The sequence below is a fragment of the Rutidosis leptorrhynchoides genome, chromosome 11, assembly GCF_046630445.1.
Source record: "Rutidosis leptorrhynchoides isolate AG116_Rl617_1_P2 chromosome 11, CSIRO_AGI_Rlap_v1, whole genome shotgun sequence".
Classification (NCBI taxonomy): Eukaryota; Viridiplantae; Streptophyta; class Magnoliopsida; order Asterales; family Asteraceae; genus Rutidosis; species Rutidosis leptorrhynchoides.
In genome coordinates, this window is record NC_092343.1 from 138,469,319 (window position 1) to 138,492,771 (window position 23,453).

The window sequence follows — 23,453 nt, forward strand, 5'->3', positions numbered from 1 at the left end:
TCAATATCTGTCTAACAATTTAGATCAAGTCGTAGTGTATCACAATCCTAATGCTCGAGATTATCATGCAAATGTCAACAAAAGTTAACTTGACCCTAAATGACTTCCAAATCTATACATGTTTATTATATAACTTAAATATAGTCGTTTTATATATTTAAATATATTTATCATATTTTATTAGAGTAAATAATAAAAGTCATTTATTAATAAATAAAATTTATATTTATATATGATAAAAATATACTTTTATATAAATTCAAGTAATAAAAATTATAAAGTTTACTTGATATCATAAAAATATAGTGAAATGTATTATTAATGTAATTATATTACGTGTAGTAAAAATATCTTTGTATCACATATTTATTTGATAAAATAATATTGATAATAATCATAAAGAATAGAAATTGTATTATTTTGTAATAATAATAATTATTATTATTCTACTAATAAAAATAACAATATTTATATTTATTAATGATGATATTATTTATAATAAAATAATAATTCTAATCATGATAATTTTAGTAATAACGATACTTTTTAATGTTAACTGTAATAATAATAATAATTATATTTTTATATAAAAATAATAATTCTATTTTTTAATAGTGATATTTTATAATAACAATGATATTTCTATTAGAAATGATAATTTTAATAAAAATGATAGTTTTAATATTAATGATACTTTTAATGATCATAATGATAAAAATAATGAAAACGATATTTTTATCTAAATCAATATCTTACAATATTTTAATTTCATCATGATACTTATACTCATTATTTCCTAATAGATTTCTTTAATAGCTTTTAGTCCTCTTTTATATCGTATTTATAATAATGATAATAACAAGAATGAAGGTACGCGCTACACGGCTATACATTATATTTGAAAAATCTATAAATATAACCGTTGGTGAAGTATTAATGGTGCGAAATTAACCTTTACAGGTTATAGGTCATAAAGGTATTGTCATACTTATACATAACAATGAGTATACCTATAAGTATACATTAATTAACTATTGTGGTATGATATTTATACCTAATTGTCATTTGCCATAACATGTTATAAGATCATCTAAACATCCAAAACGTTCCAATAACGTATGGGTATTTTTTTGAAAAGCAACATTCTTGAAAATAAACAAAACATGTACATGATACAAAGAAACTAACTGAGCTAGAATTCCAACGATGAGTCATTGACCACTTTTTGATTGACCTAGAATTGAATCTTAGGACCTCTCCAAAAGAAAATAATCCTTCGAGAACACGTTTGAAACTTGACAATAGTATTGACCATCTTGAATGATACAAAAGTCACCTATACTTGAGCTTTTAACATGATTAACCCAACTTGAAACACAATATGCACTGAATCAATATTGTGACCAATCTTGACCAATCTGCAATTGCAAAAATTGAAAGAAAGAAAAAAAAAAAAAAACAAACCTCAAACCCATTAGGAGTTGCAGCCGGCAACAGCGAATCTATAACTGAAAATAGTAACAGTTTACAAAATTTGAAAATCGTAACGACGACAGTGAACAAAAATGCCATTCAAATAAATAATAAAACACATTCATCATAGATAAATTAAAAACCCTAAAAATGGCAATAAATATGGGTGTAAGCTACAATTCCAAATTCAAATTCATTAGTGATTAGTACACTGAACATCTATGATACTACTTGTAATGCTATATTTTTATACTTTAAAAAAAGAACAGACATATTAGTGCATTGAAATTAAGGTATACGTATTTCAGATTAGTACATTCATAAAACTATAAACCTTTTCAATCATCACCATTTATAAGTTGAAATATGATGCTATTATACCAAATTTACTAAAAGTTCAAACATCAACTCAAATATAAAAGCTTATTATACCTGATAGAAGTTGAATATTTTCTAACCAAATATGCTACTTTCAGTTGACACATGTGTCAATATAGAAGATGCAAGCTCAAGCTCCTTTTCAATTTACCTGTAACCTACATGAATTTTAGATGATAAAGACATAAGCACCATGATACTAATATCCAATAACCAATAACCAACTAAAAATAAAAGCATGAACCTAGAAAAATTACAATTTTAGGTGAAAGTAAGATGAATAAAACCTGATACTCACGGATGTTAAGACGACGTAGCTGCTGTTGCTGCCATTTTCATGCAACAACTATCGATTTTTTTAGGTCATCTTGAGCACTGGAATGATCCTATAGAATAGGTAGCAGATAAAATTAAGTTTCATTTTACCTTTCATCACTTTTGAGACCATTTCAAGAAACCCCTAAAAATGACGCAAGCAAACGAACAGTTATGATATTTAAAAAAAAATTTAATCTGAAAGAAAATCTTTCATACCACTCTCTTTGTATGTTACTAAATGAAGAGGCAATAGCTCCAAAAGAACTGCAAAAAAAAAAACCACAATTGCACAACAATATTGAAATCATTTCACAACAACATCAATGATACTCGATGGGAAACTTTTGACCATTTGACTTGCTTCCATTTAAACTAAATGCTTTAACCCATTACAGATAAACATATCCCAAAATCGACCCATTTCATAGTATGTTTCAGTTATGGAATGGACATGTTGGAGTATCAATAAGAAACTTAATTACAATTTCTTATGTACATAATATATCTACATGTCTAAAATAGTATACCTCCAGGATCGAGGGCGAAGAGGTACTCATTGACCCGCTTATATCCACCATTTTTGAAATCAAATACCCACCTGATGCTAATATAATATATTAGAAGGTTGTACCAACATTACCACCAACATATATAAAAATTCAACATTAATAAAACACATAAACATTAAGACAAAAGAAGTAGTACCAACGGTATGAACACTTTCTTGAATTCTCATTTTATTTCTACTATACATTATTACCTGTCTAGCTGCAGTTTATTTAGAAGAAACAGGACTGACGGCTATGATTGAAAAATCCAGCCTTACATAACAATCTTTCCACCAAGCGTCAAACAATCTTCAACTAACTCATGAATTCTTCCAGAACACGAAGCGCCTAATTGAAGATACTGCACCGGAAACCTATTTAACAAAGGATTCAATTCAGCAACATGTAAAAAAATATATTCTAATTTCACAAATATTTACAGCATATATAACATCTAAACAATCTAAAAACTTCGAGAAAGAAAAAGTAAACTCTACAACAATTTCACATAAACTTACACTCTACAACAACTAACCATTCTATTTGAAAATCAAATAACAACGTACATAAAATTCGTTTTCAACAGCTACTACGGAGGCCTAATTCCAATTATAATGCCTACAAGCCAACTATACCAAATCAAGTCATTCATATGACCATCACCACCTTCATTTAACAGTTCCAGGGATTAATAATTTTAAATATAATAATCGTATCTTGCTAAAACATAGAATCTGTAGCAACATATATACAGTTTATCTCTTTAGCTAACCTGATATACTGAATCCAATTAACAAAATCATTCCTGTGCTCATCACTGTCACAATGTATCTCCCAATTCGAAAAGCAATCTACACATTACCCAATAACAACATTCAATCATATTCATATTCATATATATTAAACCTCGAAATATAGCACTTTAAAACAGCCTTAAGAAATTATGTTTCAACATAAAACATAAATTTTAAGTTATAATCATGAATTAGGGAACATTTTGATAAAATGGATAGCATATCAAAGAAACTAACTTGAACATATAAACAATTGTAATTATAAAACATGCGTTTTAAGCACAGAATACCATTATTATACAGCATAAACACCATAAAGATTCAAACTTTAATATAAATTAAAGAACTAACCTTAGATAAGTTTTCTTCCAACTTCAAGTTAGTATAACATCGAGTTCGAAAGCGTCTATAACATCGAACTTTTAAACAGAAAAAAATCGACAATCTTAATTACATTCATGTAGCCATAAAACATTACTATAATAACAATCATTCAAATTCCAAACTTTAGATGTATTTCAAACAACATACCTGAAACACAGGCTGACCAATTCGTTAGGGATACCCTCCACTACCCCTAAAAGCTCTAATAACCTGCAAAAATTTATAACAATATGTAACTACAAATTTCAGTAAAACACAGATACAATTTCCAAATTTACATTTATAACACTGAAAATTAAACCAAAATCTGAAAATTAGAATCATAATATGTGAACTTTACTTGCCTTCAAACCCTATTTGCTCGTCAGATGGCCTCCATTTTGTAACGCGATCGGGTTGCTGCATTCAAACCGTTAAATTACCCTCGTATATCAAAAGAAGGAAGAAATCAGATGAAGAAGGACAAAAGAGATGTAAGTGAAGGTATTTAGTATGCCCGAGAGACATATTAAATTAATGTGGCTAATGTGTTATGATCCAAGTCGGGTCATACCCAATAACAAACTTACCGACACTTTATTCGTATTTAATTTTAGCGGTTGGATCGTTGATTAAATACACGACACTTGAACTTTAAGGAAAAGGTTTCTTAAATAATGTTACTTGATATGTTTATATATAAGTTATGAAATAACTTATATAACAAGGATTTAATTATTTATAGGTTAAATAATTAAGTTATGTCACATTTTATAAAATTGGTTTTATAAAATATACATAACAAATAATATACATGTTTATATAATGTGTTTTATAAAATTAAGTTTTATAAAAACTGATTTTATAAAATCAGTTTTTTTTTATATAATGTATATTATAAAAGATCCTTGTAGTGGCATTGGGAGTTCAAGAAGCATGCTAGAGATTCCTTTTGATGCCCATGCTTTCCCAATTCCTATAACATGCATCTTGACTCACTTTGGGACCTAGAGAAGCAATTTACATATCAAAAAAACTGCACAAATACTTCTGCTATTCAGCTGTCCAAAACGTGGGGTATTTGCAGCTCAAAGGAGTTCATAATTTGGTTTTTATAAGCTCCATTCAAGTGTGATTAAATCCTAACCAAAGTACTAAGTGTTGGTTACAAGTTTGGGGTATTATCTCTTGAGGTTCCATAGTTTTGGAACTAGTATTCATCATCATCTTTCTTGGTACTTGCTGTTCAGATTTTAAGGTTCAAATAAAGTAGTTTTCTAGCTTGGTTAGTAAGGTTATAAGGTACCAAAGTCTAGCCAAGGTTAAGGGTGATATTGGAGAAGCATAAGCTTGGTGTTTTCATCTTCAAATTCATCATTCTTGGAAGTAAATAACCTCCTAACTTGGAGAAGGTATAACTTCTAAATTACTATCTTGTAGTTTGTAAGCATATTATTTCACAACTTGATCCATGGGATTTAATTTTAAAATGGTTTAAAGATTAACAAGTTAAAATGTAACTAACATGCTTCCGCTTTGATATGTTTCTTAAAAGGTTTTAAGTATCATGAAACTTGTTAAATCCCAACAATGGTATCTAGAGCCGAAGTTGTTGAAATATGCTTCGAGATGGTTATTAAACCCACTATAATTTTGTATTCTATGAACATGCATGAAGTAGAATGTAAAATTTTCGGTTTTGGGTGGTTGTCATTTTGGCCAAAATCACTTGTGATTCTGCATTCTGTACTGCCAATCACTTGTGATTCTGTACTGCCAATCACTTGTGATTCTGTGTTGCCGATCACTTGTGATTCTGTATTGCCAATCACTTGTGATTCTGTGTTGCAGATCACTTGTGATTCTGTATTGCCAATCACTTGTGATTCTGTGTTGCAGATCACTTGTGATTCTGTGTTTCCAATCACTTGTGATTCTGTATTGCCTATCACTTATGTTGATGATGTTCACAATCTAAGCCTTGACCTTGTGTTTGGTTGCATGCATGGTTGATTGATATTTATTCAATTGGTTTGTAATAATATTTATTCATTTGGCATGTAATAATTCATTTGGTTATGTAATTTATTTTATATTTGGTATGTAAAATAGATTAGGTTGTAATTTCATTTTTTAGACAAAATGTATTAGGATATATTTTGTAAAATGATGAAGAATGATGAAGACTTGAAGAACACATGAAGAAGCATTTGTATGCAAGGTTAAGTGGGAGATTTGAAATCTCCTACTTTGTGTTATAACCCCTTATCCGGTGGCATTTGTTTTCGGCTAAACAAATGTCTACCAAAATGGCTTGATTGTGAACATATTTGTTTTGCATGCATGGTTGTTTATTGTATGATTGTGGATTGTATGGTTGTATGCTACAAGTTAATCACACAAGTTAACAACAAGCAAAATGGCAATTTAATTGGTTAAATTATACATTAATTAACGACATGCAAAACGTCAATTTAAATGGTTAAATTAAAAATGGCTAAAAGGACATTAATAAACGGTTATTAAGATCATGATTAGGATCATATATATAAAATGGTTTATAGACATGAAATTGGCTTTTCATAATGAACTATACACCAAATGCATGTTGGTGTATGGCAAATGTTTTCTTAAACTAGAATTTATGAAAACTTAAAATCCCTTAACTAAAACAAGGTAAACAAGTTAAACGCCATCCTTTTGTGGAAACACTTAGACGTATTAGGAAACTCTTGATGGGATAAAGGTCACCTAACTGTCATGAGCGAACTAATATGAATAAGGTACACTTCGCATACATGTGGGATAAAGGTCACCTAACCACTTGTATGTTAAGTCTACATGTTTACACAAGTAGGACGACTTGATTTGGGAATCATGAACTTAGGGTCACCGAAGCATGATGAACAAATAGGCGTTGATGGGATAAATATGCCATGCAAAAGGATTGCATGATCCCATAACTTAGAAGTTGCAAAAGGATTGCAATTGTCACATAAATGACTACCTAGCTAAATCAAATAACGGGATAAAGGTCACCTAACCGAAATTTGATTTACCGTTGGATTCTAAGATTTAATAAAACAATTAAAAATAAAAGGGTATTGTTTATTAAATTTAAAATCGATACTTAAAAGGACTTTGTTAAATTTTGTAGATGGCCGCAAATAACAACAACATGCAAAATGCACCACTTAACCTAAACAACCTATCATTAAGGTCTCTCCTCGAGAAAGACAAACTCAACCATACGAACTTTATGGATTGGTTCCGTAATCTTAGGATTGTCCTCAAACTTGAGGACAAAGCGTATGTGTTGGAGGACCCTATTCCCGACCAACCGGATGAGGAAGATATAGAGGGCATGGCTTATTATGACAAGTATTGCGCCGATTCGGTGCAAGTCGCTTGTCTAATGCTTGGGACTATGATACCCGAACTCCAAAAGGATTTCGAACATCATAGTGCATATGACATGATTACGCAATTGAAGGAGATGTTCCTTCAACAAGCACGTGTCGAGCGCTTCGAAACGGTTCGAGCGCTACATGCATGTCGTATGGATGACACCCAATCCGTCTCCTCTTATGTCCTCAAAATGAAGAGCCTTATTGATCGTGCTAACCGTCTTAACCTAAACATATCAAATGAGTTAGCCACCGATCTTATCCTTAACTCCCTATCAAAAAGGTTTGATCAATTTGTAATTAATTACAATATGAATGGGATGGATAAGAGCATAGGTGAGCTTCACGGTATGCTTAGAACGGCGGAAACTAGCATGGGTAAAAGGGCTTTACCCGTGTTAGCAATCGATCAAGGTGGGTCCAAAGGTAAGACCTCTAAGCCAAAGGTGGCTAAGAGAAAAGGACCCGCTTACCAAGGCAAAGGGAAGGGGAAGATGGTTACCCCAACCATCAACAAGGCTAAAAAGCAAAAGGTAGCCGAGAAGGCAAACCCCAAGGAAGACCCATGTTTCGGTTGCGGTGAAATGGGTCATTGGAAACGAAACTGTCCGATCTATCTTAAGGAGTTGAAGGATAAGAGGGATGCAGGGCAAACCTCAGGTAATATATATATGGTATATATAGAGCTTAGTATTACTTCTTCTAATACATGGGTATTAGACACTGGATGTGGAACTCACATTTGCAATTCATTGCAGGGGTTCAAAAGAAGTAGCAAGCAAACGGGAACATCAAGTCTCTACATGGGTAATGGAGCCAAAGTGCAAGTGAAGGCTCAAGGAGACTTTGTGTTAAAGCTTCCAAGTGGTTTGGAACTTATTTTGAAAGATGTTTTGTATGCACCCGATTTATGTCGAAACATTATTTCCATTTCCCGTTTGAAACAATGTGGTTTTAATCTTAATTTTGTTAATGATGATATCCATATTTATTTAGATAATGTATTCTATTTCAAGGCTTCGCCTTCAAATGGAATTTATGAATTGGTTCATGATGACGCATCATCGAGCTCTATATACCATACAAGCACCAAGAAACTCAAAAGGGATTTGAGTGATTCCTACTTATGGCATTGTCGCCTTGGTCACATAAACAAGAACCGAATGCATACACTTCAAAGGAATGGACTTTTGAAATCAAATGAAATGGATTCATTTGATGTATGCGAATCTTGTTTACAAGGCAAAATGACTAAAGCACCTTTCAAAGGGACTTATGAAAGGGCTAAAGATTTATTGGGATTAATACATTCGGATGTATGTGGACCCTTTAAACCCATAACTAGGAATGGTGAAAGATACTTTGTTACTTTCATTGATGACTTTAGTCGTTTCGGATATGTCTACTTATTAAGACACAAGGACGAAACGTTTGAAGCATTCAAAGAATATCAAAACGAAGTACAAAATCAACTCAATAGGACAATTAAGGTACTACGTACCGATAGAGGAGGTGAATACCTAAGCGATGCCTTCCAAGATCATCTTAGGAGTTGTGGGATTATCTCACAACTTACTCCACCCGGAACACCCCAACTTAATGGAGTTTCCGAAAGGAGGAACCGAACCCTAATGGATATGGTTCGATCTATGATGGCAAGAAGCTCGTTGCCTCTATCATTTTGGGGTTATTGTCTAAGCTCCGCGGCTCGTATTTTAAATATGGCCCCAACCAAGAAAGTGGAACGAACTCCTCACGAGATGTGGTTTGGTAAACCTCCATCTCTATCATACTTAAAGGTATGGGGATGTGAAGCTTATCCTAAGCGTTACGTCCCTAATAAGTTGAATGCTCGATCCACGAAGTGTATCTTCATAGGATATCCCAAGGATGATATGGGATACTATTTCTATGATCCATCCGAGCAGAATGTATTTATTGCTCGGAAGGCGGAATTCCTTGAAACTAAGTTCCTAATGGAAGGAAATAGTGAAAGGAAGATAGATCTTGAAGAGGTTCAAGATCAAGTAGATGATACACAATTGGTTGACACTAGCACTCAACATGAAAATGTTGATAGTGATCAAATGGATGATCAAAATACACAAGACATTCGTAGATCTGGTAGGATTAGCAATCCTCCTGAGAGATATGGGTTTCTCATAGATGGTTGCTATACGGTTGATTTGGATGAACCAACAAACTACCAAGGTGCTTTATCAAGGATTGATAAAGATAAATGGCAGGAAGCCATGAACGCCGAGATGCAATCCATGTATGAAAACCAAGTGTGGGAACTTGTTGAGCAACCTCCTAGCTCTAAGCTAGTTGATTGCAAGTGGCTTTTCAAAATGAAAACCGACATACATGAAACTTGGATACATATAAAGCTAGACTTGTTGCAAAAGGTTTCACTCAAACTCAAGGGGTTGATTATGATGAAACTTTCTCGCCTGTGGCAATGCTAAAGTCTATTAGGATATTATTTGCCATTGCTGCTCACTACGACTATGAAATATGGCAAATGGATGTCAAAACCTCTTTCCTAAATGGATATCTTATGGAAGATGTCTATATGGTCCAGCCTGAAGGTTTTGTTGATCCAAAATATCCTAAAAGTGTATGCAAGTTAAAGAAGTCAATCTACGGATTGAAACAAGCATCTAGAATGTGGAATCATCGTTTTAATGAGGAAGCCGAGAAATTTGGCTTCATTAAAAATGGTGATGAAGCTTGTGTATATAAGAAAGCTAGTGGGAGCACTATCATGTTCCTTGTACTATATGTGGATGATATATTATTATTTGGGAATGATATTACCACAATGCAAGGAGTCAAAACTTGGCTAAAGAGTTGCTTCTCCATTAAGGATCTTGGAGATGCACAATACATATTGGGGATAGGGATCTATAGGAATAGATCCAAGAGATTGATAGGTTTAAGTCAAAGTACATACATTGATAAAATCTTGAAAAGGTTCAAGATGGAAAACTCTAAGAGAGGTTTGGTACCTATTCAAAAGGGAACCGTTCTCAGTTCATCTCAGTGTCCTGCCACGAAAGATGAACAAGAGAGAATGAAGAAAGTCCCATACGCATCTGCTATTGGGTCTATCATGTATGCAACGATATGTACTAGACCGGATGTGTCATGCGCTCTAAGCTTGACAAGTAGATACCAGAACAACCCAGGAAACAGTCATTGGATTGCTGTTAAAAGTATATTGAAATACCTTAAGAGAACTAAGGATATGTTTCTAATATATGGGTCTGGTGAGGAGGAACTCGCCGTAAAAGGTTACGTGGACGCGAGTTTCCAAACTGATCGAGATGACTCTCGATCACAATCCGGTTATGTCTTCATGTTAAATGGTGGTGCGGTCTCTTGGAAGAGTTCGAAACAGGAAGTTGTTGCGTTATCCACTACAGAGTCGGAGTACATTGCCGCCTCACTGGCAGCTCAGGAAGCTGCATGGATGAAGAAATTCATCGACGACTTAGGAGTGGTCCCTTCCATTCAGGACCCTCTTGAGATCTTTTGTGACAACGAGGGTGCGATTGCTCAAATCAAGGAACCTCGTGCTCATCAAAAGACTCGTCACATTGAGCGGAGATTCAACTACATCAGGGATGAGGTTGAAAAGGGAAAGATATGTATTCACAAAGTTCACACAGATCAAAATGTTGCGGATCCACTCACGAAGCTTTTACATGGGCCAAAACATGAGGGACATGTTTGTGCATTAGGGCTTCGATATTCTAGTGATTGGATATGATCTATTTTAAGTATTGTACCGGAACGAAATTATTCAAACTCATTAATATAACTATGGTGTTAATTTATTTGAGTTATGTTCCTATTTTGCATATTTCATCCATGAATAAGCAATTACTCTAAATTTCCGTAGTCGATCACATTTGTGGGAACAAGTGTGAGGTTTAGACTATTATGAACTCGGATTGGTATACATTCATAGGTTGAATGTGGGGCAAGGTTGCAACCAAGGTTCATAGATATTTGTGGGAAACAAATATTGGAAGACCCGCTCTCAAGAATTACTGTATAGAGCCTTTGTGGTTGATCACATGTAATCTTGAGTAAAGGCGAATATCATTGTATCCTCTGACCTGAGATACATATTGGGTTCGGATATTCACTAAGTACTGTGCCTTGATTCTTTCCTTCGCTATTCTGAAACATGGTAGTACATAAGGAAGAACGCAGGTATATTACAAAGTGTATATCTAGGACGTATGTAGTCAAGATGGAATTTGTCCCTCTTATTCGTTGAGAGTCAGATGTCTAAGGCCTGAAAAGTTAAATCTATAAGAGAGTGATCACTCTGTATCTCTTGGATTTAACATGACATCTATGATGAAAGGATATAATGAAAGATTCACCTACATATATCAGTTCGAGTAGGGAACTCGAAAAGGGATGATGTTATTGAATGGCACAAAGTCATAACATATTAGGGGTGATGGACGGTGTGTTAGGCTGTATCCATCACTTGCATTAATTTCTTATGTTTCTCGTGCAAGTGGGAGATTGAAGGTATTTCGTATGCCCGAGAGACATATTAAATTAATGTGGCTAATGTGTTATGATCCAAGTCGGGTCATACCCAATAACAAACTTACCGACACTTTATTCGTATTTAATTTTAGCGGTTGGATCGTTGATTAAATACACGACACTTGAACTTTAAGGAAAAGGTTTCTTAAATAATGTTACTTGATATGTTTATATATAAGTTATGAAATAACTTATATAACAAGGATTTAATTATTTATAGGTTAAATAATTAAGTTATGTCACATTTTATAAAATTGGTTTTATAAAATATACATAACAAATAATATACATGTTTATATAATGTGTTTTATAAAATTAAGTTTTATAAAAACTGATTTTATAAAATCAGTTTTTTTTTATATAATGTATATTATAAAAGATCCTTGTAGTGGCATTGGGAGTTCAAGAAGCATGCTAGAGATTCCTTTTGATGCCCATGCTTTCCCAATTCCTATAACATGCATCTTGACTCACTTTGGGACCTAGAGAAGCAATTTACATATCAAAAAAACTGCACAAATACTTCTGCTATTCAGCTGTCCAAAACGTGGGGTATTTGCAGCTCAAAGGAGTTCATAATTTGGTTTTTATAAGCTCCATTCAAGTGTGATTAAATCCTAACCAAAGTACTAAGTGTTGGTTACAAGTTTGGGGTATTATCTCTTGAGGTTCCATAGTTTTGGAACTAGTATTCATCATCATCTTTCTTGGTACTTGCTGTTCAGATTTTAAGGTTCAAATAAAGTAGTTTTCTAGCTTGGTTAGTAAGGTTATAAGGTACCAAAGTCTAGCCAAGGTTAAGGGTGATATTGGAGAAGCATAAGCTTGGTGTTTTCATCTTCAAATTCATCATTCTTGGAAGTAAATAACCTCCTAACTTGGAGAAGGTATAACTTCTAAATTACTATCTTGTAGTTTGTAAGCATATTATTTCACAACTTGATCCATGGGATTTAACTTTAAAATGGTTTAAAGATTAACAAGTTAAAATGTAACTAACATGCTTCCGCTTTGATATGTTTCTTAAAAGGTTTTAAGTATCATGAAACTTGTTAAATCCCAACAGTAAGAAGACATGATGGACTTTATTTGCATTGAACTTTATAGATCATACTCCTGGCGGCCGTACTCGCGTGTTCATCCGCCATTGATTATAAACCCTAGCATCGTCAACATCGGTGATTTACAGTATAAAAACAGAAAAATAACAATAAAACTGAATGAAAAAGCATTTACTTTTAAGACTTATGAAACCCTAATTTCCAACCTTGAAACAACCCAATCAAAAAGGAGAATCGAAGGATAACCCTCACCTGAAACATGAAACTCGTCGACTACTTCAAACGCCCCAAATCAGTTTTAGGGTAAGAGAGGAGGAGAAAGAAGGTGTGGAGGGTATGGTGAGTAAAGGAGAAGGTAGAGTAAAGATAAAGCAAAACACGCCACGCCTTTTTTTTTTTTTTTTTTTTTTTTTTTTTTTTTGTGGTGGAGAGCTGCCCACCCTTTAACAGTAAATGTATGTGAGGGCAATGCCACATAGACCAATGGGGTTGCAAAGCTTAGTTTCTCTAATATAGATGGGTAATAGTAATCATAATAATCAGGTGATACTAATATTAGTTTTAATGATAATGATACTAATAATAATAATGTTAATGATAATACTAATAATTATAATAATAATAATAATAATAGTAATAATAATAATAATCTTAGTGATAATAATGATAATTTTTAATAATAACAATTTTTAATAATAATTTTTATATTGATAACGATAATGATAATAATAATAATTATTATTATTAGTTAATAATAACGACGATAATAACGACGATAGTATTAATCATTTTTAGTAATAATACTATATTTAATGATAATTCAGTTGACGATATCTTTTAATCCGTTTATCGAAATCATACGCTTTCTAAATGAAAAGTTATTAATTTTTCGCCAGCTTTTCAACGACATGCATATCATATACTGTTGGGATTTTACAAGTTCTTAAAATGTAAAACCGTTTTGATAATCAAGCAAAACGAAAGCACAAAATCGAATTAAAACTTGTTGAACTTTAACCATTTAAAGTTAAATTCCAAGAAGGATCAAGTTATGAAATATACTTACAAACTAAAAGTGGGTTTAGAGTTTATACCTCCTCACTAGTTGAGGGTAGATTCAAATGAGCAAGATGGTGATGAAGATGATGAAAAATGGAGCTTCTAACTTGAAGCCTCAAGAGTGTAATACCTACAAGCCTTTTGAGACCAACACCACATTTGATATAGTTAGGATTTTAGACACTTGATTCACCAAATTACCAAGCAAAAACTCCCTCTTTTCTTTGTTCTTGGATTCGGCCAGCAAGGGAAAAAGATAGAAAGAGAGAGTTTTTCCAACCTTTTGAAAAGTTTGAGTGTGTTTTTGTTGAAAAAGATTAAGCATGCAACTTGGGTAGTTGTGTTATTAAAGTAACCAATTAAATAAGCATGGGAAAACTCCTTTTGTCTCCACAAAAAAAAAAACGCCACTCATGGGCTACCAAAAGGAATAAGTAATTTTTTATAAAACTAGTAATAAAACCCATGTATTTATTAAGTTACTTACATTTTATAAACCAATTTATAAAATATAACACAACATAATTATTTAAACCTATAAAAAATAATTAATCCCTTATCTTATAAATTATCCAAATAATTTATCTCAAGTGATAATATTTTAGAAAACTGATTTTTCTAAAATTCAAGTGTCACGTATTTATTTAATGATCCAATCGCTAAGATTAAATACGTATAAGGTGTCGGTAAGCTTGTTATTGGGTATGACCCGACTTGGATCAAAACATATTAGCCACATTAATTTAATATGTCTCTCGGGCATATGAAATACCTTCAATCTCCCACTTGCAAGAGGAAAATAAGAAATTAATGCAAATAATGGATACCACCTAACGACCGTCCATCACTCCCAATATGTTATGACTTTGTGCCACTAAATAACATCATCCCTTTCGAGATCCCAACTCGAACATGAATAGGTGAATCTTTCATCGCATCCTTTTGTCCTAGATTTCATGTTAAATCCAAGAGACACAGAGTGATCACTCTCTTCTAGATTTAACTTTATCAGGCCTTAGACATCTGACTCTCAATGAATAAGAGGGACAAATTCCATCTTGACTACATATGTCCTAAATATATATCTTGCATTATACCTGAGCTCTTCCTTATGAACTACCATATTTCAGAATAGCGAAGGAAAGAATCAAGGCACAATACTTGGTAAATATCCGAACCCAATATGTGTCTCAGGTCAGAGGATACAATGATATTCGCCTTTACTCAAGATTACATGTGATCAACCACAAAGGCTCCATTTAGTAAATCTTGAGGGCGGGTCTTCCAATATTTGTATTCCACAAATATCTATGAACCTTGGTTGCAACCTTGCCCCACATTCAGCCTGTGAATGTATACCAATCCAAGTTCATAATAGTCTAAACCTCACACTTGTTCCCACAAATGTGATCGACTAGGGAATTTAGAATAATTACTTATTCATGGATAAAATATGCAAAATAGGAACTTAACTCAAAATAAATTAACACCATAATTATATTAATGAGTTTGAACCACTTCGTTCCATTACAATACATAAAACAGATCACAACCAATCACTAGAATATCGAAGCCCTAATACACTAACATGCCCTTGATGCTTTGCACCATGTAAGAGTTTCGTGAGTGGATCCGCTATATTAAGATCTGTGTGAACTTTGCGAATACATATGTTTCCCTTTTCAACTTCATCCCTTATGTAGTTGAATCTCCGCTCAATGTGACGGGTCTTTTGGTGAGCACGAGGTTCCTTGATTTGAGCAATCGCACCCTCGTTGTCACAAAAGATCTCAAGAGGGTCCTGAATGGAAGGGACTACTCCTAAGTCGTCGATGAATTTCTTCATCCATGCAGCTTCCTGAGCTGCCAATGAGGCGGCAATGTACTCCGACTCTGTAGTGGATAAAGCAACAACATCCTGTTTTGAACTCTTCCAAGAGATCTCACCCCCATTTAACGTGAAGACATAACTGGATTGTGATCGGGAATCATCACGACCAGTTTGGAAACTCGCATCCACGTAACCTTTTCCAGCGAGTTCCTCCTCACCAGACCCATATATTAGAGACATATCATTAGTCCTCCTAAGGTATTTCAATATACTTTTAACCGCAATCCAATGACTGTTTCCAGGGTTATTCTGGTATCTACTTGTCAAGCTAAGAGCGCATGACACATCCGGTCTAGTGCATATCATTGCATACATGATTGACCCAATGGCAGACGCATATGGGACATTCTTCATTCTCTCCTGTTCATCTTTCATGGTGGGGCACTGAGATGAACTGAGGAGCGTTCCTCTTTGAATATGTACCAAACCTTTCTTAGAGTTCTCCATCTTGAACATTTTCAAGACCTTTTCAATGTATGCGCTTTGATTCAAACCTATCAATTTCTTGGATCTATCTCTGTAGATCCCAATCCCCAAAACGTATTGTGCTTCTCCAAGATCCTTAATGGAGAGGCAACTACTTAGCCAAGTTTTAACACCTTGCATTGCCGAAATATCATTTCCAAATAACAATATATCATCCACATATAGTACAAGGAACATGATGGTGCTCCCACTAGCTTTCTTGTATACACAAGCTTCATCACCATTTTTAATGAAGCCAAATTTCTTGGCCTCCTCATTAAAATGATGATTCCACATTCTAGATGCTTGTTTCAATCCGTAGATTGACTTCTTTAACTTGCATACCTTATTAGGATACTTCGGATCAACAAAACCTTCAGGCTGAACCATATAGACATCTTCTGCAAGATATCCATTTAGGAAAGCAGTCTTGACATCCATTTGCCATATTTCATAATCATAATGAGCAGCAATGGCAAATAATATCCTAATAGACTTTAGCATTGCCACAGGCGAAAAGGTTTCATCATAGTCAACCCCTTGAGTTTGAGTGAAACATTTTGCTACAAGTCTAGCTTTATATGTATCCAAGTTTCCATGTATGTCGATTTTCATCTTGAAAAGCCATTTGCAATCAACTAGCCTGGAGCTAGTAGGTTGCACAACAAGTTCCCAAACTTGGTTGTCATACATGGATTGGATCTTAGCGTTCATGGCTTCCTGCCATTTGTCTTTATCAATCCTTGATAAAGCATCTTGGTAGTTTGTTGGTTCATCCAAATCAACCACATAGGAACCATCCATGAGAAACCCATATCTCTCAGGAGGATTACTAATCCTACCAGATCTGCGAATGTCTTGTACACTTTGATCATCCATTTGATCATTCTCAACATTTTCATGTTGAGTGCTAGTGTCAACCAATTGTGTATCATCTACTTGATCTTGAACCTCTTCAAGATCTATCTTCCTTTCATTATTACCTTCCATAAGGAACTTAGTTTCAAGGAATTCTGCCTTTCGAGCAACAAATACATTTTGCTTGGTTGGATCATAGAAATAGTATCCCATATCATCCTTGGGATATCCTATGAAGATACACTTCGTGGATCGAGCATTCAGCTTATTAGTGATGAAGCGCTTAGGATAAGGTTCACATCCCCATACTTTTAAGTATGATAGAGAAGGAGGTTTTCCAAACCACATCTCATGAGGAGTTCGTTCCACTTTCTTGGTTGGGGCCATATTTAAAATACGAGCCGCAGAGCATAGACAATAACCCCAAAATGATAGAGGTAACGAGCTTCTTGCCATCATAGATCGAACCATATCCATTAGGGTTCGGTTCCTCCTTTCAAAAACTCCATTAAGTTGGGGTTTTCCAGGAGGAGTAAGTTGCGAGATAATCCCACAACTTTTAAGATGATCTTGGAAAGCATCGCTTAGATATTCACCTCCTCTATCGGTACGAAGTACCTTGATTGACTTATTGAGTTAATTTTGCACTTCGTTTTGATATTCTTTGAATGCTTCAAAAGTTTCGTCCTTGTGTCTTAACAAGTAGACATATCCGAAACGACTGAAGTCATCAATGAAAGTAACGAAGTATCTTTCACCATTCCTAGTCATGGGCTTAAAGGGTCCACATACATCCGAATGTATTAATCCTAATAAGTCTTTATCCCTTTCATAGGTCCCTTTGAAGGGTGCTTTAGTCATTTTTCCTTGTAAGCAAGATTCACATACATCAAATGAGTCTAGCTCACTTGATTTCAAAAGACCATTCTTTTGGAGTGTATACATTCGGTTCTTGTTTATGTGACCAAGGAGACAATGCCATAAGTAGGAATCACTCAAATCCCTTTTGAGTTTCTTGGTGTTTACATGGTATATTGAGCTATTGTATGATGTGTCATCATGAACTAATTCATAAATACCATTCAAAGGCGAAGCCTTGAAATAGAACACATTATCTAAAGAAACATGGATATCATCATCAATAAAATTAAAATCAAAACCACATTGTCTTAAACGGGAAATAGAAATAATGTTTCGAGTCAAATCAGGAGCATACAAAACATTTTTCAAAACAAACTCCAACCCAGCTTGTAACTTTAAAACAAAGTCTCCTTGAGCTTCTACGTGCACCTTTGCACCATTTCCCATGAAGAGACTTGTTGTAACACCCCGTTTTCCCCATATATGATTTCTAGGTGTATCGTGTATGTACGATAGGTGTAGGATGACTTCGGGACATGTTCGAGTGCTAAAGTCTTGTATACAAGAAAATGAGTCAGGTCATGTGGTATGTCGCGGCGCGACATAGGAGGCTGCGGTGCGGCAATTAACTGGAATCAGGATCAGGAGGCATGTAAACAAGGGCACCAGACCACCATTTATCTCGCGGCGCGGAGAAGGGTGTCGCGGCGCGGCATTCAGCTGATTTCAATTCCAGGAAGCATGTTAAGGCAATCACCAGAATACGTTATATGTCACGGCACGACGATTAAGGCCGCGGTACGGCAATTTTGGCGGACTGGTACCAGTTTTGTGATTTTAAAAGATATTCAAGGGCATTTTTGTCATTTCGCGTTTGAGCCAGATTTGAGATCTTAATCTCATCCACTCATTCATTTTCCTTTTATCTTTTTCCTTTTCTTCTCCATTTTCTCTCAAAAACTCAAACACCCAAATTGATTCAAAGGGATTTTTGGAAAGGAAGAAGCGAGTTTTGATCGAAAGCGTAAGAGACAAGTTTGTTCTCCTCGTTCTTAGCTACAAGGTGATACTAGCGGTAAGCTCTAACTTCGAATTTCATTTTCGTGTTCATCATTCAAATTTGGGGCTTTTGGCTTGTATGTTCATAGATGGAACCCATTTAGTTGTTAATTGAAGATTAACACCAAGATTCGGGTTTATTATTGTTATTGGCGGATTTTGGGTTTGGTGAACAAGTGTAAGTTTGTAAGACTTGCAAATGGGTGTAATCACTAGTATTTAGTGATTATTGAGGTGTTGGAAGCCTTTAGGGTTCGTTCGGTTGACTAATTTTGAAATGGGTCAAAATTAGGGTTTTGGTGTTAAATTGGGCAAGACAAGTGTTTAACACTTGTGTTCGGGTTTAATTGGCTTATTAGGACCAGTGTCACTAGTGTTAGTGATTATTGGTTAGTTTGGGCGCGGTATGTGCTTGGAGGTGCTTTTGGGTCGAAATTGCGCTAGTTGTCGATTTTGGGTTGGTTTGTAAATCCACCCTAATTCTGTTATTTGTCATGTGATAATGGAATAGGTACGTTCCATTGGCGTTTGGAGATTTCGGTTGGCATCCATCAAGACTTCAAGGTGAGTGTAAATTTACTATGCACATGTGTATGTGTAAAATGGGTGCGTGTGTGTAGGATGACCCTCGTTCGGGTTTACTCTATGTTCGTGTAGGAGAATGGACCTTGTGCTTCGGGTCCATGTGATACGTTTATGCGTTGTGGGTTTTTACCCTTAGTGTTGTGAATTGGCTAGCATTTTGGATAACCCTTTTGGCGATGGGTTGCTAGCATTTGTTGTTGAGGAAATGAATCTCGGATAGTGCGGATTCATGATGACTCGGGTTGTTTCGGTCATCTTGGTGATGAGGTGGTGAATTTCGAGTTGTGCGAATTTACTAAGGCTCGGGTGGTTCGGCCAACCTCTGTTGTTGAAGTAGTGAAGGAAGTGAATCTCGGGTAGTGCGAATTCACTAAGGTCCGGGTAGTTCGGCCAACCTTCATGTGGTTTGGGTTAAGGGGTTAACCTTATCGTTATTTTTGATTATATTTGTTATACGCGTATATACTTATGGTTGTGTTGTAGCTAATCTTGTGACGTTAGCTTGGCGATTACGTAGCGTGTAGCTACTTTGTGTATTGTGCTCTTTTGTAGTTGTTTACCATGCGAATTCAGTATGTGTTATTTTGATGCTTGGTGATGCGTAGCTATTTTATGCATATGTATGTGTATAGTATCTTTATATTCATTAAGCATTAGCTTACCCTCTCGTTGTTGATATTTTTATAGGTTCGCGTGATGGCGGCTCGGGTAAGCATGGTGAAATGCCCCGTTCATATTAATTATAAACGTTTCATATTAATTGGTTTCTTTGCGAGGTTTTGACCTCTACATGAGACGTTTTTCAAATCTTGCATTCGTTTTAAAAACAACCATAACCTTTATTATTGAATAAAGGTCTTAATGACATAATTTAGATTGTCTATCAAAGACAATCTCCTCAAATAAATAAGTTTTTACACAACCCATTACAATATGATCAAATATATTACAACAAATACTCCGAATGCAAGTTTAAACAATATAAACAATTATGCCGACTCCAAATCTTGACCTTGGGTTGGCATACGACAGCGGAAGCATTTTTAATATTCACCTGAGAATAAAGATGCTTAAAACGTCAACAAAAAATGTTGGTGAGTCATAGGTTTAATTTCTATATAATAATCATAACATTTAATAAGCCACAAGATTTCATTTAATCAAATGCGCAGGATCATTACAACTGCAAAAATCATTCATACGATGAGTCGCCTGGTAACCGACCTTAACATAGAGCGCTTAAGATATCTGGCATCATACATTCCACTATTCAAATGTATGACAAGAACCCTTCGAAGTACTAAAGCATTTCCACTATTTGAAAATGGGGGTGGTTGGTGCCCGTAGATCTACCTTTAGGATTCGTGTCAATTAGTGTTTTTCACTAATTCTTATGTTACCAAGCATAATAATAATAAGTACAGATATCCAGTATAACAAAACAGGCGTAGAATGTAGTTTCATGAACTTGTGCTTATTTTGTAAAACATTTACAAATTTGCATGTATTCTCATCCCAAAATAATTTAGATAGTAAAAATGGGACTATAACTCACTTTTACAGATTACTAATTTGTCGAGAATTAGACTTGGCCACGGGTTGATTTATGAACCTATAACAATATATACATATATTAAAATATGATCGAAATATATTCACAATATTTTCTTTATTACGTGTTGATGATTTTAGTTGTCCAGTTAGCAGTCCAATGTTAGTAGTCCATAATTTGTCGTACATGAATAACTTAATATATATCTTGAATCAATCCACGACCCAGTGTATACATATCTCAGTATTGATCACAACTCAAACTATATATATATTTTGGAATCAACCTCAACCCTGTATAGCTAACTCCAACATTTGCATATAGAGTGTCTATGGTTGTTCCGCAATATATATATAGATGGGTCGACATGATAGGTCGAAACATTGTATACGTTTCTATGGTATCTCAAGATTACATAATATACAATATAAGTTGATTAAGTTATGGTTGGAATAGATTTCTTACAAATTTTCACGTAGTTAAAATGAGTAGTTTTTACCAATTTAGTTTTACCCGTCATTTCTTCGTTTCAAATCCGTTTTGAGTGAATTAAGCGGCTATGATTTCATATTGAACTTAAATTTATGAAACTAAACAGAAAAAGTATAGGTTTATAGTCGGAAATATAAGTTAGAAGTCGTTTTTGAAAGAGGTAGTCATTTTCGTCGAAAGAACGACATCTTGATGACTATTTTGAAAAACATACTTTCACTTTGAGTTTAACCATGATTTTTGAATATAGTTTCATATTCATAAGAAAAATCATTTCAGAAGTATAGCTTTTAAATCAAAGTTTTTCATAGTTTTTAACTATCCAAACCAAAACAGCCCCCGGTTGTACTACGACGACATATATCCGGTTTTACGGTGTTCTTCGTGTTTACAGGTTTTAAATCATTAAGTTAGCCTATCATATAGATATAGAACATGTGTTTAATTGATTTTAAAATTTAAGTTAGAAGGATTAACTTTGTTTGCGAACAAGTTTAGAATTAACTAAACTATGTTCTAGTGATTACAAGTTTAGCTCTTCGAATAAGATAGTTTTATATGGATGAATCGAATGATGTTATGAACATCATTACTACCTCAAGTTTTCTGGATAAACCTACTGGAAATGTGAAAAATAGATCTAGCTTCAAAGGATCCTTTGAAGGCTTGAAAGTTCTTGAAGTAGAATCATGACACGAAAACAAGTTCAAGTAAGATTTCCACTTGAAATAAGATTGTTATAGTTATAGAAATTGAATCAAAGTTTGAATATGAATATTACCTTAAATAATAAAGATAACCTACTATAAATAACAAAGGTTTCTTGATCTTAGATTATGAGTTGGAATGGATTAGAAAGCTTGGAAGTAGTCATGAAGACTTGATATGATTCTTGAAGTGTTCTTGAAAGATGGTTGTTTTTATGATGATTAAAGCTTGTAATTGAAGCTAAAAGATGGTGAAAATGCTTGGAGATAATCAAGTATGATGTTAGGAGTATTTTGAGAGAGAAATTAGAGTGTAAGTATGAGAAAATGGAGTGAAGAAATGGTGTGCATTCATGAATACGTTTTTTACATTTTATAAAGAAAAAAAGATACTTAAGTTTGTTTTCTTGCTAAATAATTCATGCAAGTTGACAAATGATGGTTCCCACATGATCCTTAATCATTTAAGGCTACTAAGGAGCAGATTTTTATTAGTATATATGAATAGTAAATACATCTAGAAGCTGCGTATTATACGAGTACAATACCATACATGTACGAGTAGAATTTTTGATGAAAATGAATGAGAATGTAATTGTAAGCATTTTTGTTAACTAGAAGTACTTTTATATGTGTCTTGAAGTCTTTCAAAAGTGTATAAATACATCATAATACATTACATGTATATATATTTAACTGAGTCGTTAAGTCATCGTTAGTCGTTACATGTAAGTGTTGTTTCGAAACCTTTAGGTTAACGATCTTGTTAAATATAATTGACCCATTGTTATTACAATTAAATGAGATGTTAAATTGTTATGTTAACATGTTAACATGGTGTATTATCATATCTAATATCATATATATATATATATATATATATATATATATATATATATATATATATATATATATATATATATATATATATATATGTGTGAAATACTATTACAACGATAATCGTTACATATATGTATATTGTTTCGAAGTCTTTAAGTTAGTATATA

General features: G+C 33.9%; 1 long non-coding RNA gene across 10 annotated transcripts; it reads right to left on the minus strand.

The window, feature by feature from the left end:
- Nucleotides 1–959: 959 nt before the first annotated feature.
- Nucleotides 960–13,212, minus strand: LOC139876572 (uncharacterized). 10 transcript variants are annotated; one of them, XR_011768188.1, is made up of 12 exons: nt 13,170–13,212; nt 12,971–13,016; nt 4,240–4,318; nt 4,043–4,105; nt 3,863–3,930; nt 3,490–3,568; nt 2,930–3,091; nt 2,697–2,767; nt 2,386–2,433; nt 2,139–2,237; nt 1,906–2,009; nt 967–1,418 (listed from the first exon to the last, which is right to left on the minus strand). It is a non-coding gene; the product is annotated as an uncharacterized lncRNA (long non-coding RNA). The 10 variants fall into 10 exon arrangements; XR_011768187.1 differs by having other exon boundaries at nt 4,240–4,294; nt 12,941–13,016; XR_011768186.1 differs by having other exon boundaries at nt 4,240–4,294; nt 12,932–13,016.
- Nucleotides 13,213–23,453: the final 10,241 nt, after the last annotated feature.